Source organism: Paramormyrops kingsleyae, chromosome 11 (assembly GCF_048594095.1).
Source record: "Paramormyrops kingsleyae isolate MSU_618 chromosome 11, PKINGS_0.4, whole genome shotgun sequence".
Taxonomy (NCBI): Eukaryota; Metazoa; Chordata; class Actinopteri; order Osteoglossiformes; family Mormyridae; genus Paramormyrops; species Paramormyrops kingsleyae.
Genome location: NC_132807.1, coordinates 7,792,946 through 7,807,117, shown reverse-complemented (window position 1 = coordinate 7,807,117; position 14,172 = coordinate 7,792,946). Strand labels below are relative to the sequence as shown.

At 42.5% G+C, this 14,172-nt stretch overlaps 1 long non-coding RNA gene across 1 annotated transcript; it reads left to right on the top strand.

Annotated features, from left to right (window-relative positions):
• Nucleotides 1-5,479: 5,479 nt before the first annotated feature.
• On the top strand, nt 5,480-6,418 carry LOC111845111 (uncharacterized). Its single transcript, XR_002838550.2, has 3 exons — nt 5,480-5,819; nt 5,924-5,993; nt 6,103-6,418. It is a non-coding gene; the product is annotated as an uncharacterized lncRNA (long non-coding RNA).
• The last annotated feature ends 7,754 nt before the right edge of the window (nt 6,419-14,172 follow it).

The window sequence follows — 14,172 nt, the reverse complement described above, 5'->3', positions numbered from 1 at the left end:
TTTTTTGCTGTAAATCTGAAACACAGTGCTACCTGTAACTGGGTTTTCGGCATCCTGAAAGGCCGATGAGAGGTTAGGGACCTCATACACATCAGCTCTGAGGGGACCAAGCTGGCTCTGACCTTATGGCAGTCAAAACGGCCAACGGCAGATGTAACGTGAGAACGAAGGTTCATATGTTATCTACACGGGCAACTCCAAGCTGGTCCCAGAGTCTGTCTGCTACAGAAACGCACAGGCAGACATTGCCACTGTTACTGAGTGAGAGCTGGACTGAAACCAGATATGAGGCAATGAGATCCAGCAGGGACTTTCCTCTAACAAGACAGGACATGATGGACTTAAGTCCCAGCTACTCAGATGTGATTTTGCAGCATATGGCGAATCGAAAGGACGAGATTTGGTGTCTCTTAGCATCGCATTCGTCAATGTCTCGACCTAATCATATGCTAAGATTTTATGAAGCCGATAAACACTCTTAATATCACATCATCATATTTTTATTCAATAATTATTCAGTGATCATTGTCTATGGTTTCCTTCTCCTTAGTTAATCACAAATCACCTCCATCTCTTATAGTCAATGGAATATAAAACTTACTATCTGTGTAGATGGAGCCCAAGAGCACTGGGCAAGGAGCTTGGATTGAACACAGCTATTGTGCTATATGAGTTAAAACAGTGCAGCATGATTTATGGTTTTTTATTTTCTTGTTATTTATTTATACCCTTTATTAATATCCCAGAAGGGCCGCAAAGTACACTTCAGTCACCCATATTAAGATATCAACTCTGCCAGCCAGGCTCACACATTTGACGTTTACGTGTCGTACTTGGGAGGGTAATTTAATAGGGCATCAGTAGCTTACTTAATTGGACAATGGCTATTGACAATGTCTTTAAACAGTTCTCCATTGGCCAGAATTACCTAATGGAAACCAAATAACCTGAACTCACCACATTAAAGGAAATAAATTGTATCTGTCATTAACAGGGTATTGAAATTCACTGGAACTAAGTAAGAATCTGGATTTCTGTCTACAAAGTACTAAACAGCAGCAATTAATGTAAGAGCAAAGAACGCTTTCCCTTTCCCTGCTGTTTATACAGTAAACGTGCCCATTTGCAGAATGGTTTTAAGCAATAATATAATTTCCCATAAGTAGAGTGTAAGAATAGGATAGAGAGGGACTGTCCCGGGGTAACTGAGGCCTGTTACTCACCTGTAAGCAGTTAATACTTAACTGAGGGCTAATTAGTTCATGCGTATTTATTATGCACATGTGATCATTTAGGATTTTTCTTTATGTTTTCCCTTGAGTGCTTTACACGTCAAGTGTATTTTTCAGTATGAATGTGGGCATAATCGTAGAAGAAAAAACACTGACTTGTGGTGAACATATAAAAAAATCATGCACTGTCATATATAACTGACATAAGAAAAATGCTTGATAGACATACATGAACCATGTGGTTTGTTTGTCATATGGGATGTGGATCCTTTGGTCATCTTCATGGAGGCAACTTTTTCCACAGGGAAGTTCAATTGTAGGTATGTTTTAAGGCTTGCATTATGTCTGCAGAATGTGCCAGTACAGGGCTGGTCTGGAGGTGGTCCCAGGTGGCACGAGGCAAAGGTTACACCCTGCACAGGATGCCAGGCCATCACAGGACCCACACACACTTCAATGGGCAACTACACCAAACAGCATGTTCTTACCCAACACAGGAAGAACATGCAAACTCCACGCCCTCAGATCTGGAGAAGAGGTGGGATTACAAGCTCTGACCCTGAAGGTGCAAAGCAGCCGGGGTTCTTGCTCTACCACAGGGTTTCTCAACCCGGTCCTCGGGGACCACCAGACGGTCCATGTTTTTGCTCTCTCCCAATTCCCTGCCAATTGGGAGAGAGCAAAAACGTGGACCGTCTGGTGGTCCCCGAGGACTGGGTTGAGAAACCTTGCTCTACCATATGTGCCCATATCTTAAAACATTCAGGTGGTACCAAGAAGATGTTGACGTTGCAACAAAAATTACACACCACGTGAAGGTCAATGTGCTGAAGATAAATGGGTGTGACATTTCTCCAGCCGCTAACCATTTTCTCTCAGAAAACCATGCCAGGAAGCAGCAATTTGTTTGAGATATCGAGGACAGCAATTTGTGGAGCATTTAGAGCAATAGGGTTTTAATAAAAGGAGGGAAATTGTGGTTCGCTGGGTAGTACAGGGGCATCCCACTTCCAGGGTGAGACTTCACATCCTGCCTCTGCTCTTGTCGCCTGGCATTTGCGTGATGTTTGCATGTTCTCCCCAAGTTTCTGCCTGCAATCAAAAATCATGGTGCGGATTGGAGACTCTACATTGCTCATTGTTTATGATTATGAGGCCGTTCGTGCTTCTGTCCTACAGTGGATTGGCATCCTGTCCAAGCTGGTCCCCTGCCTTGTGCCCTCCAATGAGGTTGCCTGCAGGTATTCCATGCCTACATAAGTGGTTGAAAGATGGATATATACTTTAGATCAATGTACATTGACCATAAGTGGGCCCTGGCTATTATGCACGAAGTGTCTTAAAATTTCCATATGTTGACTTTCCGATTGCCTCACTATTAAAGGATCCACATCTGGATAATGTAAAAATTGCTTGGTCACTATGTTGCATTGTATTCCGTCGATAACTGCACATATCTGCAGCTTTGGAATGTAAGTAGTCAAATATTGACTCATGGCAATCTATATCTGCAGTGAAACAGTGAGCTTTGTATTCATGTGGAGTTAAAAGCCCAACAGAGGCTTGTTGTTGCCAGCCTGTCTTTGTAATTGCAGCATGGATTTCAACAACCACAAAGGGCAAAATGGATGAGATCTCGCCGGGGGAGTCGATAGCGTATCGATTTCTCTTTTCACGGTGCCACATGAATCAAACAGATATTGTGAGATTTTATGCATATGCCCCCCCCATTCCATGTTTAGCGTATTCGCGTGACCCGCAAATCGGCAAGCCTCAACCGTGAGACCTTCCCTATAGGCCGGCTGGCGTGGGAGGCCGGTGTCTACAGCGGATCACTGCCCTGAGCCAGAGGCAGCCAACCGATCTCGTGTTTCAAGGCCGTAGTCAGGTGACCACCGCACTGAACGGTGACACCAAATGACACCATGTTGGACCCACCAGACACATGTTGGTGGCATGCAAACATGACCACCGACACCCATCTCTCAAGGACATCCAAGCAATAGAGGCCGAATTTGGTGACACATGAAATGGAAACCATTGGTGGCTGCTATTTTTTATGTAACTACTGTCGCTATAGAAACACTTCTGGAATGTTCAATCAATAGTACATTAACAAAACTGAAGATAGAGGCTTATTCTTCTGTGTTTAAGGTTGCAGTAAAGGGGAGTCTGTTTTTACCACCCTTTAGCTGGATTGCTTGCTAATTATAACTTTATAGGTTCTTGTGAATCTTTTCAGATTCACACATGATGAAGTCTGGATAGTTAGTGATGTAAAAAATTTGCCAAAAAAAAACTGTTCACTTCTTTGGTTGCCTTTAGCATAAATAATGGTCATGACATCATATGCCCATGAAAGTATTTGCTCATGGCTTGTCAGCTAGCCATGGAAGGCCAGAACAAAAAGTGAAGTTTGTATCTTGGAAAGTCCGTAAGACCATACGATACTCTCTGGCACTAATGGGGTGAAATCACAGCACGTTGTGAATGATCCTGCAACCTGATCCTGCTGCCCTCTGGGACGGGACTGAGGCCATTAAACAGCGCTCCTTACCTCACCCACGCATCTGTCAATTCCCCCTAGATCAATGGTCATTTCCATCTTTCCCAGAATTCCCACCTCAGGGGTGACTGTCCAGCACCTTAACATACCTTTCAGTGTGCATCTTCCCCTGTTCCACTTCAAATGATCCACTGATTTTTCAGTTGCCACAGAAATTACATCCCCCCTAGATTTGCTTATCTTTTCAGTAACATTATGCTGTGCGCCATATCTGCATTCTGCAACATGAAACTTGTGTTGTTGTGCACCTGCCAATATCTTGGATGATGCAAACCATTCTCCCAGTTACCTTTTTATCATCTAATCACATGCTCTTTGGATCCTGCTCTCATGTCCTGCTGCCTTCACACATGGCCTTGATGCTATTTACCAAACTACGGATGCTTAATTAAAAAATGTACTGGCACATCCAATCAGATTTATGTAATAGGCATTGTTTGGCGTAAATTGCGGAGTGCACTGCACGCTTGATCATAGCGTTAATTTAGATCTGTACTTGATATAAGGTTGCGACTGAGCTGGCAGGGTAAAAATTGGGTCGCGGCGCAAAAAGGGTTGAGAACCACCGCTATACGTCATCCGTACAGCTTGTGGTCAGTGAACAAACGATTGCCGATTTCTCAAGTTTCGTTATTGGTTTTTATCTCATTTTGCCATTTGTTTTGTTCACTCACTTCACGTTAGTCGACACATATCTTTTCTGTATGAGAAACTGAATATGTTCAATATGTGTCAGATTTAAACATCACACACTATTATGAAAATACATATATAGAATAATATATTCAAATATTGTATGTTCTGACATGCTGATTATTTATACTATTATTTGTATTGTAGAAATTGGAAATAAAAACTCGGACAATTTCTCACAAACTGTGACGCACGTCACTCTCTTTTATTAACTCGCAGCAGAAAACGCGCCTAAAGCAAAAAGAGAAAAGGCAGTATCTTACCCGGAACATCCCATCACGTGAAGATGAGCACCGATTCTAATGGGTCAATCACAACCCGGGTTAAGGTACAGATAACCAATTACAGATTAGGTATCAAGCCTTCATGAACAACATAGACTTGATAGTATGGTGAATTATGCTCAATAACTATAATGTGAAGTCGCCGTTTACATTTTTACATAATAAAATTCAAATATATCGATTTCCATGCGATATACTGTACTATATCCTATGTTATTCATTCAACAGACTCTATATAAGATTATATATGTCTCTGAAGGATTCACCTTAACTCCTTATCTTAATCGAGAGGCAGAACAAATTTAGCTAGCATAAATAATTAAGTAATAATTATCAATGCTATATTACAATGATTTTTTTTACATGACCATTTTTGAGGTACGTGCTTTGTTAGTGATTTCACATCAGTTTTTTTATGTTGATATAATATCTTTCATTGTGCTGGAGCAAGTGTCTCTACATCACATTATTAACTGTTTTGAATTTTTGAATGACATTACATTTAGTTTCTTTATTTTTCCTTGGCATGTCCTTTCCCCTTGTCCTCTCCATTGTGTGGCTGTAACGAGCCACACCTGTTACTTGTTTAATCTCTCCTCTCGTCACAGCACTCGTGTGGATCACACCAGGTGCCTCTCGTCTGCTCCCTCGTCAGTGATGTATATAGTGCCTCCCTGTCTTGAGCTCCCCTGTCCAGTCTTTGATGTTGCTGCCAGCTTGTGCTCCCCTGCTTCCCCTGTTCTCTCCCTAGCCTGATTTGACCCCTTGTGGTCCATTTCCTTTTGCTTTGCTTGGTGTTTTTGTTTAAATAAAGCCCCCTTTTGGTTTTCCCCAGGCCTGCCTCCTGACACCAATAAGTGTGTCAGTTGGATGTTTGAAGAACATTTTTGCATTAAAGGTCAAAGGATGAAAGTCATTGGCAGCAAACAACCTTCATTCTCTAATCTACAGAAAGTCTCCTTTTGCAGAGAGTGGCACACGCTTAAGCCATAAAAATACCATATTTAAATCTGTGGGAATACTGTTTGCATATGTGATACGTTGGTAAGAAATGACTCATCAGTAGGTGTCCAGTTTGGTGCCTGCTTCCGAGTCTTGGCCTTTTACGCCGTTCACCTTGATATAAATCCTGCCGTATGTTTACACAGCCGCCTGACCTTGAGTGACTTTGCCCGTTGAGCTCTGGCTGACAATTTGCCGTGCCAAGCCATCACTTTGGTGAGTGCACTGTCCCCGAAAATGATCTGCTCACGGACAGTTTCACAATTTTTACAGTCTGGGGGACGTGGAGATGCTCGCTGATGTGCTTCCCCCCCCCCCCCCGCAGAGTTCTCTGGCCCGGCTGCCTGCTGATAATGACTGCTGTCCATTTGTCTGCCCTCTGCATTATGTAAACAGCCGAAGAATATGGATCCTTTAACAACTGCATAGTTTAATATAACTCTTCCCGTCTGCAGGAAGGATGGACTGCGTGCTAAAGATGTAAAATTTCCTGTCCTTGTATCGTTGGGTTTATAATTATCATCATCTTTTTATATGATGGTGTTGTCAATAGTGCCATCATATGCATTATTTATGGGACCGAATTGGGCCGTCATGTATTGGCTGCTGTATTAAAGATTAATAATTTTATGCAGTAGAAACCTTGTGGCTGGATGATGGTTTGGGGGCAGGTGTGCATATTGCACAGAGATCTACTCGCCTTCCTTTCAATAAAACCCCCACACTAATTAAGTAAAAATGTGAGATCTTCTCTTGGTATAAAGTCTGTATAATCCCAGATGGGCAAGTGGAGTGCATGAGGTAATAGAGGGTGGGGGGTTAGGGAGGAGAAAGCAGTGTCCGTTATGGCCGTCGGGGGGGGGGGGATGTTGAATCGAGTTTCCCCTCAGGCTCAGTGTCCAGCTTCCAGGTAAAGGAGGTGCACAGCAAAATGCTTAAACACTCACCTCTCACCCCTTCTGTTCTCTAAGCCAACGTACAGATAAAAAAAATCAATTCTTCCAATCAATAGGAAAATATTTTTAGTTGCTACTCGGGCAACATGCTCCGGCCTAGCACTATAAAAGGGCAATAAAAAAAAAGGGTGACAGAAAATTAGACGTTTGTTTTACTGCCTGGCCGTGCCAACACAAATCAGATTTTATCTCTCGTTTTTCCTTCTTAGATTATGTTTTAATTGTGAGCTATGGCCACTTAGACAAGACGTGTGATTTATTTACAATACTTGCCTCTTGCAAGTAACTTCCACAAAAGTGGGTTTATTACCGAAGCAGGTTATTCTTCCTTCTGCTGGTTGGCGGTTTTCCACATCACTGGTGAGTTTTGTTTTTTAAAAAATTTGGATGCACGGAGTGGAAAATGATCCCAAAAAACAGCTGGTCCTGCCATCTGCTAACAAACTTTCTCTTTAAAACACGTCAGAGACAGATACTTGCTGTGGAGCGCAGTAAGTAGAAAACAAAATCCAGATGTTGCACTGCTCAATATACATGATCATAACTATGAACTGCACTGATCAGGCAGTTGCGGGGATCGGGACCCACAATCCGGTTCTGCTCTTGCAATCCCTGGAAATGGCTCGCTTTAAACAAAAATGAAGGAAATAAATGTGTGTTTAAATTAAATTGAAAAGTGCATCTGTTATCCAGTCCAATGTCATGCATCTTAATTAAAGCGAACCTGGGGTCAGCTCCCCGTGCTTCCCGCTGATACCATCACGGGGTCTAATAAAAACCCTCCTGGGTCTTCTTGCTTTTACATTTAGAGGCCTTACACCACGAGGCACCGAGGACTTCTCTGCGCCGATTGGATTTCAGCTTCCTCCGGTCGCATGCGAAACATGCCTCACTCCAGCAGCTCTTCAAATCAAATTTAAAATATAAAAATATTCCAAGCATGCTCTCAGCCCGGCCTTACGCCACACAATTTCTGGCTTTTTGTAAAATATGATAAAATACATATTTATAACACAGAATATAAATTAATCTATACAATTTGTTCTATTTTTTACTTCCATGCATTAGAAGGAAATGTGAATACAAAATGTAATAATTGTGTATACTTATATTTACAAAAAATGTGTATATAATAAATACTCCAATAAGCTTTATTTATTAAATATTCCATATATTAAATATTGTGGATATTAAACATATATTACATATACATATGTATATATCATACATACGTCATCTATTTCTGTAGAGAAATATTTTGGATTTCATATTTGTTATTTATGTACATAAACTTATTTTGATCTTTTAAGCTGAAAGTTTGTATTGGTATTGTTGTATTAACTAAGTTAGTAATGCAGGGAAAACAAGCTATTAGTATAAGTAAAACAAACAAGCAAATAAAAATAGATGCATTATATCAAACTGTTTTTATGAATTTGAATGTGTTTGCCTGGGGGAACATCACTAATAAAATTCATAGTTATCCCAGAGCATGGAGAACCGACCAGCGTCACCTCTGCCTGGTCCCTGCCTCTCTCTTGACACGGCGTTAAGTCCTCGGTGTCAGCAGTATGTCGCTTACGGAGCGCTCACCTCGGCACCTGTTCTGTCGTCTCGCCAGCGTTAGCCACGCGGTGCAGACAGAAGCCAGGGGGCAGAGTCTGGCCAGAGGCCTTTGAGGAATATCTGACAGATGTCTGCTACTAATTTAGAAGCCTTTTTATTAAGGGAAGGTCCAGCTGTTGTATAGAGAATCCCCCGGCCAGCCTGATCGATTCGCAGCCAGCAAAAGGCATTTAGGCAGCCTTCGCTTCAATGGGCCGGGCACAGCAGGACCGGAACCGGCGGACGGCAGGCAAGGCCGGGCAGGGCGCGGGGAGCGGGGGGGACAGGGACGGCCTGCCGCCCAACCCCCCCACCCCTTGCTTCCCGCACTTTATGATGAACTGGATCTTCAGAACACTGTCAGGTCAGTGGCCTCTGATTTCATCTCAAGGTGATCGTCACTCCGGTGGCTGCTCCTCACTCTGCCGGCCGCTTGGTCCATCCATCTCCAAGCGGCCTGACACAGGCTTCTCCCCCCATTTTACAGCCAACGAACATTTCCTATTGATTTATTGATTGCTGTCTGCCCGTGCGAGGAGCTGGCTGCAGTCTCTTTTCACTCCCACTGCCTTCCCTGCATGGATTTTTTTTTTTGTCTCTTGTCCCCTTTCCTTTCATGCCGGCCGTGTTCTCCAGTCTGTGCCGGAGCCGGAATGAGACCATGCGGGAGCCCAATTTGCCAGCTCCGCCTGGGCCGGCCCCACCTCCTCCCTATGGCCTCGTCCGCCTCCCTACCCCCCCGTGCCGGTCTCCAGGAATGGCTGCAAGCTGGAAAAGTGGCCGGATTCTCGCCGGTGCTCTCATTCGGAAATCTTTGAAGGATACGATAAAGGAAATGATCATTTTCATTGTTTTTTTTTCATTTCCCAGCATCCTTTATTAATCACCCTTATCCAAAGTCCAAATACGTTTTTGTTCTAACAACTAAAATATTATATTTAATTTATTTATTCTATTTTCAGATATTCTACTCTGTTTTTAATGCAATGTTTTTTTCTGCAAAAAAACTACAGACATAGTTATTATTTACCATTTATTTTATATTCCTATACCATGTTTAATTAATGGTTCCCTGGTGATACTCGTGTGTGAGGTGTAGGTATAAGTTTGTTCGGCTCTTTGGCAGTTAACTGACTTTCCCCATCCACAGCCGAGCTAATTCTCCGGAGTGAATCATCTGAAAGCGTCTCCAGAATCCAAAAGCGTGTGAGTTTTCTTCCTGATGGATCAGGAGGCAGAAAGCCTTACTCTGTGTTATTACGCAGGGATTATTCGATTGACCTGGGTGGATGCTGGTAATTTCCCTGGGTTTTTAAAATATGAAGCGCTCTAATGGAGCACAGCAATGAGTGGGGGGGAGAAATAAATTAATTAATAAATGAATAGAAATGAAATACATGAATGTGCTTTCTCCATTCGATCTCTGAACCCGGTGACACTAGCCACGCCACACCGGTTAACAAGCCCCTCCCCCAGCCCCCCCCCCCTTCCCCACATGCTGACCTCAGCATTGTGGGAAATCTATTTCAAGGTTGCTTTTAAGGTAATATTCGTTTTCACTGTGCGGAACCCAATACTGGATATGGAGCAGCTTATTTTTTTTCTGTACCAGACACCAAATCCGGAAATGCACCAAAAGGGACCCCACACCTGGGGCTAATAACATTTACTGCTGCTGTGCTCACTCCCTCCCCTCCCCCACCCCCTAGCCCCCCTCCCCTGACGCCACTCGCCTCCAAGGGAAGGTGTCTGTAGGCCCAGAAAATTGGATCACCGTGATTTTTTTTTCTGGTCCTGGTCATGCTGACGGCAAGACGGATCGATCGATACCCCATGTGACACTTTCAGGATTCATTGGAAATGATGTCCCCCCCCCTTTTTTAAAAACAAGACCCCCATTTTACAGAGTCTGCCCCAGCTGTAAAATCCCACAATACATCTAATCTCTGCCCTGTACCGTATTGTATTATTTAACATAACTTGGGCCCTTGTTGGTCATTATATTTCAGTCGCTGTTGCGGCATGTCGTCCCCTCATGCCCTCATTTCTAGGCTCGTGATTTGAAACACTGTTTCCCCGTGTGCAAACCAATCAGGGTTTGTCTGACAGACAAATATTCAGGCACAATGGCTTTACTGTAAAATTATGTTTCCGGTAATTTATTTCAATCTTCAATCACAGATGCAACTTTTGTGTAAATATTTAATAACTATTAAGATTAGGATCTGTCCATTTTCCGTAGCACTTTTGCAATGTACAAGGCAGTGGGCACCCTGGATGGGATGCCGGTCCATATCAGCTACACTAGGGATTCCACCAAAACCATTTTCTGGGGATGATATTAAAAAATATTCAAACTTCTCCCAGACAGTGACAGGGACAGTAACCTGCAGGTGTGCAGGCATGAGAGTCTAGTGCTCACAGCATTAAATGCCAGGCCACTGTTGTGCTACACTAGCAGGACATCATTTTAGTCCAATTATCAGCTGCTAAACGTTCGCAGATCCTCTGAGGCTTGGCTGTGAAGGCCAATGAGATGCAGCTCCTGGATATGACTGCATGTTGAAAGCATGTCCCACATGAAATGCTCTGTATTGGTCTTACAACTTTGCATTATGGTAACCTAACATCGGCTACACAATACAGCCAGCATGTGTATGAGGGAGATATTCAAACTGAAATTACAGTGGTACCTCAGAACTCGAACTTAATCCGTTCAGAACTCCGGATCGAATCCTAAAATGTTCGAGTTCTGATCGAATTTTCCCATAAGAAATAACGGAAAACCAATTAATTGGTTCCAGGCCCCAAAAAATTGCACCTAAGTATGTTTTTTTTTTTAGTATTTAAACACGAAATGAATCGGATAAAACAAGAAGAGCATATAATGTAATAAACACATCTAAGCACATTTATGAAAACAGTCATTTGTAAAGTAAGAAAATAAATGTATCCAAACAATGTGTAAAGTTAAAAAAAAAACAATGATCGTCCGCTCCTTCCGTGTGCCACGCCCCCTCGTTAACCCCGTGTGGAATCCCCGTGTGATCAGCTGTTTCTGGTTGTTGTCATTAGTCCTCTGTATTTAGTCCGCGTTTCAGTTTGTTTCCCCAATCCGGATATTGTATTTTCCATCTGCGTTTTGCCTGCCTTACCTGTAATTAAACCCCGTATTACCGGATACCCTGAAATCTGCGCCTTTGTCTCCGTTCCATCCCCGCTGGGCAGGACATTATTATTATAATAATTAAATGTATTAATGATTTATTATTAATATTAAATTAGTTAAGAAATCTTTATTTTTAAATGTATTTTATTATATAATAATAATTACTGATACTGTCTATCATTGTCTAAATGTATTTTTACTGTCTAAATATATACGTATTCAGCTAGTGTAAACATGCACGGTGCTATCACAGCAAATGCGAGGCTGAGACTGAAGTGTTACCCTTTGTTTCGAGAAGGGTCCAGCTGCAGACGCCTGTAGAGTGGAGCTCCACCGGAAATACGTCACCTCCACAGGAAACACGTGGCCTCAACTCTGTGTCACAGCGAATAAACCCTAACCTTAACCTTAACCCTAACCCTAACCCTAACCCTAACCCTAACCGGAGCTGCACTTTATGTCCTTAAAGATCACGTGTTTCCTGTGGAGGTGACGTATTTCCAGTGGAGCTCCACTCTACAGGCGTCTGCAGCTAGACCTCCTTGTTTGTTTCTGCTGAGAGACGTGCTGCGTGACTCATTTCCCCGCGCATACAAGTTATCTTACAGTAGGTCTGCGTTCACGGTTTGACTTCTGAGATTCAGATCGAGTTCTAGGTAATTATTTTTTCTTTCGAACTGGTTGGTTCGACTTTTAAGAAATTCGAGTTCTAATGAGTTCGAGAACTGAGGTACCACTGTATATTTAAACTGAAAATATCTAATTAAGCACACTGTGAATGACACCCTGTCCTGTACCCCTGCATAGGACAAGCGATATAGAAGATGAATGAATGAATTAATGATTGAATGAATGAAGCACATTTTTATGAGATATTCCACAATATTTAAATCATTAGCAGAACTGTCTGGTATTTTTAAGATATCCAGGAGTTTCCAAAGAGTCCTTTGAAGCTCTTACTGTATTTTGGTGACCAGCAGTAAAAAATCAGTTATAATCCTTATTCTTGTATATTAACCTTCATGCTGTAAACTGCTCATTAATGTCTTGTCAAATGTACCACCCATATGTACTACCAAAGATATAAAGTTCAAGCCCCAAAGGTTCAAATCCAGACCACGATTTTGTTCCAACCAATCAGTTGAGTACTCTGTGACTGTGGCTGTATATGCTCAACTGATTGGTCGAAACAAAATCTTGGTCTGGATTTGTACGTTCTCGACCTGAACTTTCCACCTCTGTATATTAGCATACATTTTCCTAAATATATATACACATTTTTTTTCCATTTCACATTCAACTTTCCCATACTTTAATGCACCCTGTAATACCTTCTCCCCGCACTCACAAATGTCTCCCCCCAACTTAATTTGCTCTCAGGACCCCCCCCCCCCCCCACAAATTACCTAATTGCACACCTCCGGGAGGGAACACCTCTTGGTCCGGGTTTTTGTCTCCCTTGCTGTGTGAGGGGGGGGAGCATTCGCAGCCTTTATGAGGTAGTGTGTATGCAATGGGCAATGCCACGACGGACCCCACCCGAAGCTGCCATTTTTATGTATGCTTTTTTTAATTTTTAGTGTCTGGGGGGGGGGGGGGGGCTGGGGCGACCTGACGTAATCTGATGTTCCTGTTGCTGTAATTGCTTTTAGGTGTATCTTAACTCCATCAAACCTGCAACTAATGGTCCCATCAACAGAGAGCCGACTATCTTATTCATGCCTGCGACTTTAAAAAGATCGACGTCTTATTGCAATCGGAGAAAAAAGATGTTTTTATTCGCTTTCTGAACTTGCCTAAACGGAAGCAAAAACACATGATTCTGCAGGAAAATGTATATATTGCCTTTGATTCTGTCTCCTTTCACACATTATGGGATACCTTTAGCACTGTAAAAATTGATTTTTCAAGCTTTTTGTGCATTAGCGTTCAAATTTGTAATTTTATTTGCTGAGACCCTTTGTGATCAATAGGTAAGGCCCGGATTTGTAACTCCTCTGATGCCTCATTACCACCCATTTTCCTGAAAGGTCGAAATACCCAAAGTCTCCTCGGTCCACTCTGCCGATCGCACCCTCTTAAAATATCACACCTTCCCCACAAACACTTACATCTACTTAGCTCAAAGCAAAATGCTAAATGCTAAATGATCCTAAAACTACAGAAGCAGCCGTTATGAAAGTACAGAATTGTCTCAGTCTCACCGTCCAAAAGAGTTTGGTGAGAGAAACTTTAGCGATTTTAGTTTTCAGTTGTATTTTTTCATTGATGAAATTCAAAGCTTCAAACACTAGCTGTAGAGAAGTAATTTACTTGTTTGCTGGATCTTCCTTGAAGGTGTATCTTCTACTTTGTGCCCAATCGCCCTACAATCAACATGTAGTCATCTAAATCACACTAGTCTTTGGCTCACAGAAATCTTGAGCATATTTACATATATTCATCAATATCCAACTTTGTGTGGGTACATCACTCACATGGTCCTCACATGTTCATGAGGAACCTGAGGGATCATCTCCAAGGAGCAGAACACCACACGCCCCCTGCACAATTTGCAGCACACTATGCCTCTTAAAGTATCTTCTTACTATCCACCTTCAGTTCATGCCAAGCTGACATGCACATCAAAGTCCTCCTCCTTCCCAACACTCTTTATGTCCTTCCT